Consider the following 14,157-nt stretch of genomic DNA (forward strand, 5'->3'; position numbering starts at 1 on the left):
TATCGTGTACACTTGCGAAATAGGACTTGCGACTGTGGGATGTTTGACGCACTTCGTTATCCATGCGCTCATGTAATTGTAGCTTGTCATAATCTCCGTCTGAATTCGATAAGTTATGTCGACGAAGTGTACAAATTAGAAAACATGTACAACGTCTGGAGACACGTATTCCAACTGATCCCAGATGAACGTAAGTGGCTGTCTGTATTGCTTGCTCCCTTTAAGCTGTTACCGGATAGAGAATTGCGTCGCAAACCAAAGGGTCGATCTTGCTCGACAAGAATACGTAACAATATGGATATTCGAGAAACAGCCAGTCAACAGACGTTGTGCGGATGGTGTAGGAACCTAGGCTATTCATGCCGATCATGCCCAAATCACAATAGTTGAACGTTATTGTAAAAAACTTTGTATTATATATATTTTTTAAATCAAATAATATAGAAATATTCAGAATACTGACTTATTTAAAAGAAAATCTATTTTATTAAAAATAATAAAGTAAATTACAATTACTTTATTCAAAACAATGTTTTATTTTATTAAATGAAATAATATAGAAATATTCAAAATATTGTGTTATTTAAAAGAATTTCTATTATATTAAAAATGTAAAAGTAAATTTCTATTTTATTACATGAAATAATATAGAAGAATTTCTATTTTATTACATTAAATAATATAGAAGAATTTCTATTTTATTACATTAAATAATATCAAAATATTCAAAATATTTGTACAAATATATTAAAATAAAAATCAATCTCCGTGCCCACCGAATTCAGTGCCACATGGTGGCCGTCGATGGTTACGCGCTGGATTCCTCATTTGTCTAGCTTCCGGTGGGGGTTATGGTTGTTCCCGCGGGGATTCTGGTTCCTCCGGTAGGGGATATGGTTGTCGGTGTTGGGATGATGAGCCACCTTGAGAGAATAGTGATTGTGGAGGTGTTTGCATCACCAACGGCAAAGCTGTTTGAAACCCATATGGTGATGGGGATTGGTAAAAAGAAGAGCTCCCCGACGGCCCCTCCTACGATCCCTCGTGCGACGGTGGCCTATACATCGGTGGCCCACTCGGCGTAATCGAAAATGGAGATGAACCGGACCATGAACTTTAACCTGTCATAGGACTAAAAGAAGGAAACATATAAGGGTTAGGATAAATAAAAGGGCTAGGATACGCACCTGGCATCATCTGAAAAGGTTGTGCTGTGGGTGTCGTCAGTTGAAGTGTTAGGCTGGTGACTGTGTGGATGCTGTTGTTGGGCCTGGTGATGGGCCGTGTGATTGTGATAGACCTACGTCGTCATCCCTTCTTCTTGGATTTAAAGGGCCACGTCGTTCCCTTTGCACACGTAATTTCTGCTGCCTTTCCTCTATCGACAGTAAATACGGCTTGCCATAGATTCTAAACCATTGCATGTATTCTGGCACGCACGCTAACTCTAGAAGGATGATCGGTTCTCAAGTAGGTATATAATCATATTGATCTTCCTATATTTGGATGTAGTATGACCAGAATCTCGGTCAAACCGTATGCAATTGCCATAGGTAGATTTTGTGATGATTATCCAACACCTCAGGTGCCACGGGAATCGGTTGTCATAATCCAAATTGTTGTAATACTCTGTCCGACTGGTGTATCTCCACGGTCGCAAAGTTGACCAATGAGACTTTTACATACCAAGCGTTTGGATTTTGGAAATACTCATCCGGAATTACAGCCCGAATTGCCGGATCCTTGTATGGTGTCCATTGGAACTATATGAACATGATGGAAATATTAGTTATATACATAATACTAAATACTAAATACCAAATACCAATAGACTATCTCATGATGGAAATATCTATTTGATTTAATACTTACTTGTGCTTCCGACAGTTGGTCTAATAGAAGCCGTATATCTTCAAGAAAGGTAGGTAATCCAACATAACTTGCCGAATAGTTCCACCTAATTAAATAAATTTTTAGCATACGATTATATTTTAAATCTACGTAATAATTGTAAAATATAATATAAAATTTACCTCGTTATGAGTGCGAATGTATATTGGTGGTCCACTTGAGGACGTAAAAGTGATAGGCAACCTCCAATTTTCATTTTATTCGGTCGCGTCGCCCCGCACATCTTCCGGTACAATGTTGCCTACATGGTAGACCCCCGACTAAATTCACCAGCTGCTCTAAAATCAACGAGTTTTAGCAGCCATCTCAGATGTACAAGGCTCCGTGACAAGTCCGGTATCAGATAACCTCCAATTATCTGAGGAATGTTTGCCCGAGCATATCAGATTCTTTCTAGTTCGGTAGAATTATCATTCGGCTCCGGAAATGTGTCTCGTAGCCTGCCCATCTCAATCCGACCTCTGTTAATATTATCCGGAATAGCACCCAAAAGCTCGTAGCATACCGCTCCCCAATCACCAGATTGAACAGACCCAGTGACTGCGTACCCGTCCACCGGCAATCCCAATTGCAAATTTACGTCTTCCAAAGTAATAGTACACTCTCCACATGGAAGATTGAATGTGTGCATCTCGGGTCTCTACCTCTCAATCAACGCACTGATAAGTTTTGGGTCCAACTTGCATCCCTAGTCTACCGTCGCCACGTGCCAAAAACCTGCTTCCCATAGGTAATTCTCTACCAACGGTGATGGAGGACCATGCATATTACGAATATAGCATTGCAATATCCGATCTATAGACTTTTATAAGAAATAATAAAATAAAAATTATTTAAAATTGCATAAATCAAAAAAATCTTAAATAATTTTTAAAAATTAAATTTAACACTTACCATTTTCATTTGTTCAACGGATATGTGATTGTTATCGAGACGAATTAATTTTCTGGCCATTGCTAACACGATCAAATTTTTATGATTTAAAAAAATCAAAAAAAATAAAACTAAATATTTTTTAAAAATAATTAAAAAATTAAAGTTTTTTTTAGAGGAATTTGAGAGAATATTGGAGAGAAATTGAGAGAAAGGATTTAGGTGTGAAAAAAATGGAAGGGGGTTTTATAGTTTTTTTTACCGTTGGGGGGTCACCAACAGTCAAAAAAGTAGCCGTTGGTACTGATCACGCGCGGGCAAGGACGCGCTTTCTGTCCACGTGGACAAAGCGCTTCCTTGAAGAAGTGTTTTCCTGCCTCGTCACCTGACAACGCGCTAACGTAGATGCGTTTTCGGGGTTATTTCGGTAATTAATTTTTTACCGGGCCCATTTTAGTAATTTTTTAAAACATGGGCTGTTATTAGTATTTTGCCTTAAATTTTCATTTGTTATCATAAAATTAGTGTTATAATTATTTTGTCACTGTCAAACATAGAATGGCGGTCTCTTTTTTCTCTTTTACTATGTGCAATTGGGGCAAATTACCAATAAAAGTCCTTTTATTTTTAAAATTACCGAAATGGGCCAGGTCCTGAATTAATTATCGAAATGGGCCATTTCCCCCAAGAATGTGTCCACGTCAGCGCGTTGTCAGGGGATAAAGCAGGAAAACACTTCCTCAAGGAAGCGCTTTGTCCATGTGGACAGAAAACGCGTCCACATGGATAGAAAACGCATCCTTTAGGGCGCGCTTTGTGTCCACGTGGACAAAGCACTTCCTTAAGGAAGCGTTTTCCTCGTGTCTGCTACAGTACCAACGGCTATTTTTTTTACCATTGGTAATCCTCCGATGGTAAAAAAAAACTATAAAACCCCCTTTCTTCTTTTTTCACACTTAAATCATTCCCATCTTCAATCTTTCAATATTCTCCCAAATTTCTCTCAAATTTCTCTCAAATTCCTCTCAAAGCTCTATTTAATTTTTTTAAAAAGCTCTAATTTTATTTTTTTGGATTTATTTTTTTAAATAAAAAAACTTGATCGTGTTAGCAATGGCCGGAGAATTAATCGTCTCGATGATAAACACATATCCGTCGAACAAATGAAAATGGTAAGTGCTAAATTTAATTTTTAAATATTATTTAAGATTTTTTTCATTTATGCAATTTTAAATAATTTTTATTTTATTATTTCTTATAAAAGTTTGTAGATCGGATATTGCAATGCTATATCCGTAATATGCCTGGTCCTCCATCACCGTTGATAGAGAATTACCTGCGGGAAGCGGGTTTTTGGCACGTGGCGACGATAGGCCAAGGGTGCAAGTTGGACCCAAAACTCATTAGTGCATTGATAAAGAGGTGGAGACCGAGACGCACACATTCCATCTTCCATGTGGAGAGTGTACTATCACGTTAGAAGACGTAAATTTGCAATTAGGATTGCAGGTGGACGGGTACGCAGTCACCGGGTCTGTTCAATCTGGTGATTGGGGAACGGTATGCTACGAGTTTTGGGTGCTATTCTGGATAATATTAACGGAGGTCGGATCGAGATAGGTAGGTTACGAGACACATTCCTGGAGCTGAATGATGGTTCTACTGAACTAGAAAGAATATGATATGCTTAGGCATATATTCTTGAGATAATTGGAGTTTATATGGTGCCGGACTTGTCACGAAACCTTGTACATCTGAGATGGCTGCTGAAACTCGTTGATTTTAGAACAGCTGGTGAATTTAGTTGGGGGTCTGTCGTGTTGGCAACATTGTACCAAGAGATGTACGGGGTGACGTGACCAAATAAAGAGAAAATCGGAGGTTGCCTATCACTACTGCAATCATGGAAATGATTTCACTTTCTATTTTTACGTCTTCGAGTGGTCCACCCTATACATTCCCACTCATAACGAGGTAAATTTTATATTAGATTTTACAATTATTACGTATATTTAAAATATAATCATATGCTAAAAATTTATCTAATTAGGTGGAACCATTCGGCAAGTTATGTTTGATTACCTACCTCTCTTGGAGGTATACGGCTTCTATTAGACCAATGGTCGGAAGCAGAAGTAAGTATTAAATAAAATACATATACATAATGAGATAATCAATTCGTATTTAGTATAGTCAATTCGTATTTAGTATTTAGTATTTAGTATTATATATATAACTAATATTTCCATCATGTTCATATAGTTTCAATGGACACCATACGAGGATCCGGCAATTCAGGTAGTAATTTTGGATGAATACTTGCAAAATCCGAACGCTTGGCTTGTGAATGTCTCATTGGTCAACTTTGTGGTCGTGAAGATGCACCAGTCAGACAGAGTACTACGATAATTTGGATTTTGACAACCGATTCCTGCGGCACCTGAGGTGTTGGATGATCATCACAGAATCGACTTATGACAATTGCATGCAGATTGGCCGTGTAACAGCCCGATTCTGGGCCTAGTCGGAACAGTGGTTTCGGGACCACAAATCCAACGAGGGAAAATATTATTGTCATTATATTTTTATGGTCTACAATTTCACAGAAAAACTTCGTAAAAATTTCGTTCGAAAATTTCGACGTTTGGGCACTCAATTTAGTCAAAAGGACTAAATTGTAAAAAGTGCAAAAGTTGATTTCTACATGTTAGAAGTGTCTAATTGTTATGAAATTATAAATTGGGGGTCCTTATATGGTATTTAGACCATTAGTTAATTGATGGACAAAAATAGACATAAGAAATGGGTGAAATAGATTTTTTTAAATGGAGGCATTTTAGTCATTTTGTAATAAAAAGAATAAAAAGGGAAAAAGATGGCAAAAAATCATCATCTTCTCCATAAGTTGCTACCGAAACTTGGAAGACACCATAGCTAGGGTTTCTTCACTTTCTCAAGCTCATAGTAAGTGCATCCTAGCCCCTATTTTAATGTTCTTCTCATTTTTGATATCCTCGTAGCTCGGTTTAGCTTATTCTACCATTAATTCATGTTAGGGTGCATATTTGGAAAAATACCCATAGGTGAAATATGTTTATTTTACTGTTTTATGGTAGAATATGGAGCTACAAATTATGTTAAACAACTTTTGCTAAGCGATTTTAAGTAAAAACGGGTAAATTGACATAATCGGTAAAAATATTTATTGTTCATAAGTGTATGTTAGAGTGAGAATTTGATGTTGCCATAGAAGGGAAAAGTGTTCAGAATGTTGTAAAACATAAGAATAAAGTGTGAAATTTAATTTTCGAGCCTAGGGATGAAAATGGAAATATGCAAAATTTTGGGGGTAAAATTGTAATTTTTCAAAAAGTTGAGTGGAGGACTATTTTAATAAATGTGAACATTAAATGAGTTAAATTTTTTATTATAGATCAAGAAATACGAGAAGATAATCTCAAACGGGGAAAAGAGAAGGTTGTGGAGTAAATTGCAAAATTACGATATTTTGCACCGAGGTAAGTAAACATGTGAATTAATGTATTATTTTGTTATGATTTAATATATGTTGAGATTTAATTGAACATAGAATAAATATTTGGCATAGATCCTAAAAATGTGGTTAAGTTGGGAAAGGTGGCAAAGTATTGAAAAATGAGGTTTCCGGTTAAACACTCGGATTAAGCCGGAGTATATTGAATATAAAGGGGGTTGATAAGTGCTGATTCCCCCAAGGGGTTGCTAAGTGCTGATTCCTCGAACCATTGGTGGTTGTTAAGTGCTGATCCCACCGTATCTTAAATGTGAAAGGGGTTGCTATGTGCTGATTCCCCGAATCATTGGTGGTTGCTAAGTGCTGATCCCACCATATCTTAAATGTGAAAGGGGTTGCTAAGTGTTGATTCCCCGATTCATTGGTGGTTGCTAAGTGCTGATTCCACCGTATTTTTGAATGTGAAAGGGGTTACTAAGTGCTGATTCCCCGAATCACTGGTGGTTGCTAAGTGCTGAATCCATCGATAACGGATAACATTCCGAGTGTTCAATGGGAAATTGGAAAGGTGAATATTTATATATGGTGGACAAGGTTATGTGAGGAATATTGGGTTTGATACTTAATCAACCCATGTGTAAGGTGAAAGGAAATACCAAAACTTCAAAAGAACAAATTTAAATATAAAACTGTTTTGTATAATAACAGTTGGGAAAAATTTGAAAAATCACCATAAATGGTGGAAAATGAATTAGAGGCTGGATAATATATGAAATTGAATCTGAATAAGTCTATTTTTGTATGAAAGAAACATAGCAAGCAAAAGAGTTCTGTATTTGGGGATATTTAAATTTTATTGAGACAAGATTAGATTGATTTCGAAATCCCCTGTTTCAACTTTGGAAAATCACCAAAAATTGTAAAAAACTTATTATGGCTTGAAATTTACATGCTTGAACTCCTTGGTGATTCTTTTTTTAATAGAAACAAACAAGAACATTGTTTGAATTTTTTACAGATAGTTAAGTGAATTTTAGTAAGGAGAGGTCAGAATTGTTAGGCACTGAAATAGGGGAATATTTAGAGAATAAACTGTACTAATTGGATTAACTAAAAATTCTAAAAATTTTATGGTGGAAATATATATGAGTCTAGTTTTGGGGAAAATTTACGGAATTCAATTTGGAGCCTTGTAACTCCAGATAAAAATAAAGTAGTGACCATGACGCAGAAAAACAGTTTGCTTGAAATTGAACAAACAATGAAATTTATGTGTGATAAAAATTATGTCACTATGTAATCTTGTGAGAAATTTATTTATTTGTCATATGTTTACTTACTAAGCTATATGCTTACTCATCTTTATTTTTCCCCTGATTATAGTGACATCAGCCAGCTCGGAATTTGAACGAAGTTTAAAATCATCCACACTGTCATCAACTTTTTGGGGTATTTTGGCAATCAACACTTTTGAAACATGACATGTATAGATGACTTTATGTATTGTGGTATAAATATGTATATATAGTAATGTTCGGTTCAATATGTTGGTGTTTATTAATGGATAAATTATGTCTGATTATATAATTGTAATTGGTTAGAAATATTGAAGTTATTTGAAGTTGTCTTTGGAAATTTACAGGGGGTTTTATGTAAAAATAAGCAGAAATACTGCCGAAATTTTTATAAAAAAAATTTATAAGTATTTGAGTTCTAGTAATACTTCATACTCTGTTTTGGTAAGGAACATGGGTAAGGGGTGTCACAGGCCGAGATTCTGGTCACACTATATCCAAATGTGGGAAGATCAGTATGATTATATACCTACTGGAATACATGTCATAGTATAGGATCCATGGCAAGCCATATTTACTGTCGGAAGAGGAGAGGCGGCAACAATTGCGTGTCCAAAGGGAACGACGTGGCCCTTTAAATCCAAGAATCCAGCGCGTAACCGTTGATGACCTCCATGTGGCACTGAATTCGGTGGGCACGAACATTGATTTTTATTTTAATATATTTGTACAAACATTTTAAATATTTTTATTTTATTTCATGTAATAAAATAAAAGGTTGTTTTGAATAAAGTAATTGTAATTTACTTTTATATTTTTAATAAAAATAGAAATTCTTTTAAATAAGGCAATATTTTCAATATTTTTATATTATTTCATTTAATAAAATATAAATAATACAACATAGTTTTTTACAACAACTATCAACTATTGCGATTTGGACATGATCTACTTGTATAGTCTGGGTTCCTACACGATCCGCACAACTTTTGTTGATTGGTTGTTTCTCGGATATCCATATTGTTACGTATTCTAGTCGAGCAAGGTCGACCCTTTGGTTTGTGATGCAATTCTCTATCCGATAACAACTTAAAGGGAGCAAACGATACAGACGGCCACTTACGTTCATCTGAGACTGGTGGGAATACGTGTCTCTAGATGTTATACATGTATTCTAATTTGTACACTTCGTCGACATAGCTCATGGGATCCAGACGGAGATTCTGACAAATTGCAATTACATGAGCGCATGGATAATGAAGTGCGTCAAACATCCCATAGTCGCAAGTCCTATTTTTCAAGTGTACACGATATTGCCCGCTAGTAATACCTTGGTGCGGTCTGTCAAACTCCGTCAAACGAAACCATAAGTTGTCTCGATCGTGACACACTGTGTGCATGGTGTTCACTCGCGCATTCGCCTTGTTAATTTCTTGCAATCCCTTCCTGCACCATACATGGGCTCCCTGTATTTGGCTTGCATAACTCGCTGCTCGCTTTGGAAATAGCACTGCTAAACGAAAATATATCTCTCGCACAATCGATGTTATCGGTAAATGACCCGTTTTTTTTAGAACATAATTTATGCATTCAGCCAGGATTGAGGTCATATGACCATATTGTAGGCCGCTGTCGTATGCTAGTTTCCATTGTTCGAAAGGTATGTTACAGAGGTAGTCTGCGCCTTCGTCGTTAACTGAACGCAAAATTGCCAACATCTCATGAAAACGGTTTTTACTTATTTCATACCCTGCCAATATAAGTTTATAGCAAATATTACATACCACTTTTTCATTTAGAATAAATTCAAAATGACAAAAGATAATTATATTAATAGAGACTAAATACCCATGTTGGTCACTTGTCGTTATTCACTTTTAGATGGATATTGCCTATAGTAGTTGGAAGCAACGTGCCTTAGGCAATACCGATGGTGTGTGCACTGCCATAGGCTTTCCTGTCGCTCAATAGCAGCTAGTATTTCGGTGCCCCGATCTGAAATAACACAGATATCAGGTTGGGGGCACACATGTCTCCTTAACCTAGATAGAAAGAAATTCTAGTCATCAGCTGACTCTCCCGGTGTTATTGCAAACGCAATTGGAAGAATTCTCCTACTACCATCTTGTGCCACTGCTAGCAATAGTCGATGGGTATATCTACCAAACATAAAGGTACTGTCAATTTGTACCAATGGCTTGTACTAAAGAATTACGTCTCGGCATTGCTTAAAGGTCCATAACAGATGTTTGAACACTTGGCATCAATAGAACAATCAGTCGTTGTAGTACGCACGTTTCGTTTCAAGGTCTGTTATGCAACCTGGGACGTATCTCTCTAGCACTTGACACCACTGCCATATTTCATTATATGAAGCGTCCCACCCACTATGCATCTTCTCCAACGCCTTCTGCTTAACTATCCAAGCCTTGCGGTAAGAGGGCGTGTACCCCATTTGGCTACGAATATTGGCAATTAAGACCGACACTGAAGTCCTAGGATCTGCCTTCATCGTGGGTAGTATTAAGCTAGCTAACATAGCTGAATCCATCTTGGGATGATCTTGTGAAATACCTGTCAACGAAGTACATTAATTAATACAATATTACATAATAACAGTATTATTCAAAAACCCTAAATACTATACCTGTAGCACATATATGTAGACCTTTGTACTTTTTTATCTCCCACAAACTTGTCCTTTTCCTCAACGAGGCATAGATTTTCCATGAACATGTACCGTCTTACACTACACACTTCGCCTCAAACTTATCAGATTTGGATTTAACCACGTGGTAGTTAACGCCATTATTGATGATATGTTGTTTCAATGCACCAAGAAAACTATACTTATTGGAAAACTCCTTACCAACTTCAAATTCACCCGAATCCAATAATGAACTTGTACGATCACGCATTTTGTGTTGTAGATCTGGAAACTCCAACGCATCATCTGCAGATAGATCGACATTATGCATGTGGGCTGGATACGAGTATGCCCTGAATCGTGGATCTTCTTCTTCATCTGAACACCTTTCAACATCTTCAGGTTCGGTTGGAATATGCTCCGGTTCAAAAAATAATACAACTTCTGCACCATCAGGGCTAGGCTCTCAAGGTGGATCTACATCAGACTCATCTTCTAACCCACCATCATCTGCAACGTACGAGGTCCCTCACCGGTGGACGTCGTAGGGAATACATCATCCCTTTTTCTAGGCATTTCATAACATCCCCAATTGTATGTAGATTGCCAACAACTAGAAGTTGATGCCGTTCCCTAGTACGTATTTCCAGCATCAAACATCAAAAATCGATACCTAGTGTCGAAACCATTTTTTTTGTAAAAAAGGGTCTACTTTTATCTTGAAAATGAAAACGAAAAAAGGGGAGTCGCCACCAATCCTTTTTATTTAGGTGTGATCGAATCACCTCATAATTTAACCATTTTAATAAAAGTTTAAATTTACTAAAACGATAATTTTTGGTCTACAAAATTCATAAGACGGGTTCAGGAGTCGATTACGCATGACGAAGGATTAGCACCCTCGATACGCTCAAAATTGGTACCTAGTTGATTACTTAATGTCTTAATGTCGAAAGTTAAAATTTTGAAAAAGATTTTAAAATATGATTCCTTTTTTTAATGATGTTAATTTTAAAAACGCTTGAATTAAATCGAAACGAATGTCAAAGACCTCTCGTCTCGAGATAATAAATGTCACATCCTGTAAGTTAGGACACGACACTTGGAACCCTCGAGAATAAGCTAGCCTTTAACTTTTATTGGAATTTCGTAAACTTTGAAAATTAGAAGGATATTTTTCTATTTAGGTTCAACAAGAAAATTAAAACCCCGTAAGTTAGGGTATAATTTCTCGAATCTCCAAAACACGAAATATTGCCTTATTTTAAAACTTTTCCTTTTTTGAGTAATTGCAAGTACAATACTTGAACGAGGTGAATTTGTTTTATTTGTGACAAAATAGAACGGTTTATTATGGTATTTACAAATCGAACGAAACTTTTTAAATGATGCAATGAAATGGAACGATAACATAGAACATAAAATAACAATTTGTGAATAAAATGTTACGCTAATGAGTGGCAATAATATGAGAATAAATAAACAAGTTATGGTACACATAATGATAATAACCACACAACATGCATCATTTTAAAAATACCAATATTAATAATCAAAGTAAACGAAGCAAAATAATATAGAAAACAATTTCACGTAAATAATAGTCTAAATAAATAATTTACGAGAATAATAAATGATAAAAGATTTCTAATAAACGATATATAAAAACTTATAATGAATAATAATACAATAGTTTAAAGTAAATAATCAAGAAAAGAAAAAAAATATAAAACAGTTTTCCTTAAAACAAATAAATAATAGTTTAAAATAAATAATATAATAAAAACATATATAATAGTTTAAAATAAATAATATAATAAAAACTTTTAAACAAATATTAAGTAAAACAGTTTAGAATAAATGATAAATAAAACCTTAAAACAAATAATAGTAAAAGAGTTTTTTTTTAAATAAAATAAACAAATAAATTAAATATACTAAGGATGATACTGAAATCGATCCAGAATTTGGGGTTCAAATTGCAAATAAATAAAAAAATGGGCTACTAGGGACTGAAATAGAGCGCGCTTAAGGAATGAAAGACCGACCGGGCAATATTTCCAGCCCTCATGCGCAGTATTTCAGCGCGGACTAAAATCAAACAAACTGAAAATTATGCAGCTAAAATAAAAGGAACAAATGGGGTCAAATTGCACCACGTCAAACAAATAGAGGGACCTATTGCGCAAATAGCCCCTTTACTGCAGAAACACACGGATCCTGAGGGAAAACAGGTCGGTTTTCGGGTCTGAGGCCTAAACGACGTCGTTTTGGCCTCTAAGCTCACTCCTCAAAACGGCGCCGTTTCATGTTGCTATAAAGGCCAAATATTTTTAAAAATCCTTCTTTTTTCCCTTCTCTCTAAAAAAACAAAACAGAATTCTCTCAAGCCCTTTTTCCCTTCCCAGAATCTAGCCAGGGGTCTGGCCATCGGCCACCGTGCCGGCCGCCGATCGCCGACAATGGCACCACCATCCGCGGTGGCCAAAAAAAGCCAAAGCCGCCCCTTTCGCTCCTCTTTTCGAGTAGAGCCCGGATTTGGAGTTAAAATAACCCAAAAGACCCTTAAAGTTCGAAAAAAAGAAGAGAAAAGGAAAAAAAAGGGACTTTTCGGTTTCCCATTACTGCCGGTGGGGATTCGGCGAGCCCACTGGCTCAATCACCCTCAACACCGGAGAAACCTCCGACTACGGCCACAAAGGTAACAAATCTCGCTCCTTTATTTATTTTATATTTTATATTATTTATTATTTCGAATAAAAATAAATATATATAAAAAGACCTTGATTTTCTCTGTTTCAAACTCCTTTTTGTATTCAGAATTAGTGTGTAACCGAAAAAATTACAAAGATGATGCTCGGGCTTTTATAGCCGAAATACATGATTCGTTTTTGTTCTTTTTCTTTTGTTTGCTTCCATTTCTTTTTTTTTCGTTGTCCTCTTTTGGTTGCATGTTGCAGGTGGTGGCAGAGGGCGTCAGACGCGTGAGGGAGCCTGGTGCGCATGTGGTGGTGGCAGCGTGCTGACGTGGGAGGAGCGGCGGCACTAGGGGGCTAGGGTTTCTTTTTTTTTTTCCTGAAAGTGTGTTTAGGCTATTGGGCTTATCGGGCCATTAGGGTTTTTTTTATTTGGGCTTGATGTTTTAAAATTGGACTTGTAATGGACTGTAATTTTGGACTCTTATTTTATTTATTTGGTTTGGTATTGGGCCCGGGTAAAATTGGGCTATTACACCTAATAGACAAAACTTTCATTGGCGTCGTTCTGAATATTTTACGCCTAATTATTTTACGAAGTTCTGTCAAATCTATGTTCTGGTTAAAACCAATCGCACTGTAATATCTGGTAAAAAAAACAACACCGTTCTCGGTGTGACGAACCTCACCATCATAGTAAATAACAGCACTAATACGTTCACTCATCTTCAATTTCCATCCTTCTTAGCCTCTCTATTTTTTTTTGCTGTAACCTATGCAACCTGAGAAAAAAATTTGGCTCATTTATAGCCTCAGGCCAAATAGAAACTACTGTAGCAAAAGAGCGTCCATGTGGGAGCTTCTTTCAGTACTTTTGCTGCCATTGCATCCTGCTTGAAGCATTTTTGACACTATTTGCTCAGAAACATCTTCTCAAAATTATTTTTTCAGAAATTACTATAGCAAAAGAGCGTCCACGTGGGAGCTTCTTTCAGTACTTTTGTTGACAATGCATCCTACTTAAAGCGTTTTTGACACTATTTGCTCAGAAACGTCTTCTTAAAATTATTTTTTAGGAACTACTGTAGCAAAAGAGCGTCCACGTGGAAGCTTTTTTAAATTAACAAATAATTTAATTAAGTAACCCTAAACTCCAAATCCTAATTTATTTGATTTTTCCTTAAAAACTCTAAACACTAAACCCTAATCTAATTTTTTAAAATTTTATAATTAATTTACTCA

This window comes from Gossypium hirsutum, chromosome D04 (genome assembly GCF_007990345.1).
Source record: "Gossypium hirsutum isolate 1008001.06 chromosome D04, Gossypium_hirsutum_v2.1, whole genome shotgun sequence".
In the NCBI taxonomy this organism is placed as follows: domain Eukaryota; kingdom Viridiplantae; phylum Streptophyta; class Magnoliopsida; order Malvales; family Malvaceae; genus Gossypium; species Gossypium hirsutum.